Source organism: Capsicum annuum, chromosome 7 (genome assembly GCF_002878395.1).
Source record: "Capsicum annuum cultivar UCD-10X-F1 chromosome 7, UCD10Xv1.1, whole genome shotgun sequence".
NCBI lineage: Eukaryota > Viridiplantae > Streptophyta > Magnoliopsida > Solanales > Solanaceae > Capsicum > Capsicum annuum.
In genome coordinates this window covers 180,317,748-180,321,438 of record NC_061117.1, presented here as the reverse complement: position 1 = coordinate 180,321,438, position 3,691 = coordinate 180,317,748, and the positions used below count along the sequence as shown (strand labels likewise).

General features: G+C 35.3%; 1 pseudogene; it reads left to right on the top strand.

Annotated features, from left to right (window-relative positions):
- The first annotated feature begins 313 nt into the window (after window positions 1-313).
- Window positions 314-2,763, top strand: LOC124885648 (annotated as a pseudogene).
- Window positions 2,764-3,691: the final 928 nt, after the last annotated feature.

Sequence of the window (3,691 nt, the reverse complement as noted above, 5' to 3'; positions counted from 1 at the left end):
AATTGAGGGACTATTTATAGGTAAGATTTAACTTCTCAAGTACACCTCTTGATGACTTTCAAAGTAAGCCTTCTCAAGTATATCTTTTAATGGCTTCTAGAGTAAGCCTTCTTAAGTCTATCTCTTGATGGCTTTTAAAATATATTTAAAGACATGACTTTTTCAATACACTTTAAATATAAATTATTTTGAAATAGCTAAATAATTTCCTACAAAGAATACTTTAATTGCTTAGGTAAAAGTTAAAGAAGGCCGAAATAGAGGCGATCCATGGAAAAATTTAAATTTATTATGGAAGGAACTAACAAAATTGATTGTTCTTCTCCTCTGATTCTCCCCTTTAATTCCTAAATCAGTCTTTCTCCTTACTGCACATCCATGTCGACTCTTACTTTCTGTTTTCCATTTTAGTTACTCTTTCACTTTTTCTTTTTATGTTTGATAATCCTAGTGTCCAGATCAGCTTTCATGGTACTTGTATCTGTCGTCAGCAATAACTTTCTACTAAGGCTAAGTCAGGTGGAAAAACACCTGATTACTCTTTCAATTCTAATCCTAGTTGTCTTTCCATTTCAGATAACAGAAAAATTATTCCAAAGTATCGTGTCCTTTATTTTCCTTACTCTTCATTGAAATTGACCTGATATCATAACATACAAGTTTTTCCATAGAAGAAAAAAATGCATTTGGACCGGAGAAGATTAGTCCTTCATGTTGATAAAATAGAGGTCATCAGTTTGGATGATGACTTCAATGTGCTACAATCAAAATTACTTTATAAAGATTTGCATTATGGACTTATTTCAATAGTTGGCATGCCTGGTCTGGGAAAAACAAGTACAGTATTCTTGCTAAAATTCTTTAGATATGTCCGTGATCAATTTGAGTGTTCGGGATTGGTCTATGTTTCACAACAGCCAAGATCCCAAGAGAAATCTTACTTGACATAGTCGAACAAGTTGAAGGGACTGAAGATGAAAGGAAAGATAACTTGAGGGACAACCTACTATCCCTCTTGAAAAGAAAAAGGTATATTATCCTTTTAGATGATATTTCCGATATTAAAATTTGGGATGACCTGGAATTTGTTCTTCCTGAATGTGATTTAAAAATTGGAAGTAAAATAATTATCACAACTGACATAGTAATGTAGGCAGATACATAGAAGGAAATTTATCGCTCCACATGTTGAAATCCATAGATTCAGAGAAAATCTTTGAACTTTTTACCAAGAAAATCTTTAATTTTGCATTATAATTGGGCCAATGTTTCACCTGACTTGGTAAATATTGGTAGAATTATAGTTGGGAAATGTGGAGGTATAACACTAGCTATTGTGGTTATTGCAGGCATGTTAAGGGCAAGAGAAAGAACTTAACATGAATGGAATAAGGTACTTGAGAGTATAGGTCATAAAATTCAAGATGAATATGCTAAGGTATTGGCTCTGAGTAACAATAAGATGCCCACTACATTAAGGCCATGTTTCTTATACTTTGGCTTTTTCCCCGAGGGCATCGAAATTCTGGATTTTGATTTGAAATATATGTGGATTGCTGAGATTGATAATAGTAAATAGTGGTAATAGGTGGGAGGCTGAAGATCTGACAGATGATAACCTAAATGTTTTGGTTGCTAGAAACTTGATTCAAGTTGCCAAAAGGATATCTGATGGAAGAATTTCAAGTGGATGACTTGTTACCTAGTTTTTGCGTCGTATTGGGAAAAGGAAAGTTATTTTTTCACAATGCACTTGGTCATCCCGACAATGTTGCTAGGTTTAGAAGGATTATATTCTACTTTGGTAATGTCATGAATGAGTTCTTCTGTTCAAATCCTCAACCTAAAAATCTTTGTGCACTTCTCTATTTCACAAAATTCCTTGCATTATTGGTTCATACTTACTTTATGAAGCAACATACACTAGAGGATTGCCCCAAACCCATGACTGCAACATGGGTGATGAGGAAAATTTTTGGTGTCAGACAACATATCTTGCTGTCCCAGCATTGCAAGGTAATCTGGTAGCCAAGCTCTCAATTATGGTAAGGAATGACAAGTTCTCTATCAAGCAGGTGTGCATAACACTATCTCCACGGTATCCAAGGGTCTTTTAGAAGAGCATCATTTTGAACCATAGCATTCATCCTAAATGTAGGTTTATCCTCTGGTTGGTGTTATGGAAAAGAATAACAACTATTGATAGCTTCTTAAATGGGGATCCAAGTTCCTCCAGGCTAACTGTTTTGCAACCTTTGTTGATGAGAGTCTAGCCCATCTATTCATTGAATGTAGTATAACTCAAACACTTTGGCAAAACTTGCTAGACTGGCTTGGTTTTCACAGAGTAGTGGGAGACTGGTAAACTGAAACTAAGTGGATAGCTACACGGACAAGGAAAAAGTCTGGAAGAAGTGCCATACGGTGCTGTGTATTTGCTATATGACAATTGGTCTCATCTTGAGGGAGAGAAACATGATCAAGTTTCAAGCAGGTCACTACTATGTAGAAAGGTTATGTAATAAAATTGCTCTTCATGTGCATTTCAGAGGTCAAAAGTTGAAGAAACGACACCAGTATTAATAAAGCTGCAACCAGGACCTTGATGTTGTATGTCAGTGGCAGCTGGAAGATCTAGGCAGTCTTGTTAGTATTTTTCTTTCTTTAGCTTCTTGATGATTCAGATTTGTACGTATCAAAAGTTTCTTTGGTAGTTTTACCACACTACCAAAGGGGCTGGAGGTTCTAAAGCTCAAATTTCCATTCACAGGACAGAGCAAGTAAACGTGTCGTCATATTAAAATATTATTTAGTTACATTTGTCTGAGTGCCAAAAATCCTCAAGCTCACTCTTGTAGACCTTCTAGTAGATGGTCATCTGGTAGACCAAATAGTCACCTCTTTTTCAAAAATAGTGTCTCATTTCCTCGAAGGGTTGCAATCCTCTAGTGTATGTTGCTTCATAAAGTAAGTATGAACCTTAGAAGGGACGCAACCCTTTGAGGAAATGACACACTATTTTAGAAAAAGAGGTGACTATTTGGTCGGATGTGACTGTTCAGAAAAAGATATAGTATTTTGAATGTACAGACATGACTGTTCCATAGGAGACACCTTTTTGATGAACCATTGCCACCTTTTGGAAGGGGCACCTCATAGCTATATAAACCTGCATTTTTTCCACAGGTTTGTATGAAAATGTTTGCTCTTGAAAAACATTTCTCTTACTTCTAAAAACTCCGTGTGATTATCTCCTTTTGAGTGAGTTCGAAGAAAAACAAAAACGTTTGGGGTACCACTATAATCTGGTTGTGAAGCCATTTTATCCTAAGAAGAAAATTCTGCAACCTCGGGTACTTGAGGGGAATTATTTCCATAAGGACACTCCGTAAATCCGGAGAACTTGGCTTATTCTGTTTCATCTTATTTCTTAATAAAATAACACACTTCTTTGATAGTTCATATTGAACTTGTGTTGAAGGTGTTGAAAAAACTTCATAAACGTTCTTGATATAATCTTTAACTTGTGTTGAAGTTATGTTGCCAAAATACAGATTGTGTACCCGAAACAACAATCTTAAGGAAATAATCTTGATAATCTTTATTGTTTGGGTTTTTGGAGATTAAAGCTTTACGCTTTCTACTCCGTTTGAACTTAACAAGTTATTTGAAGAAATAAAATCTTCATCAC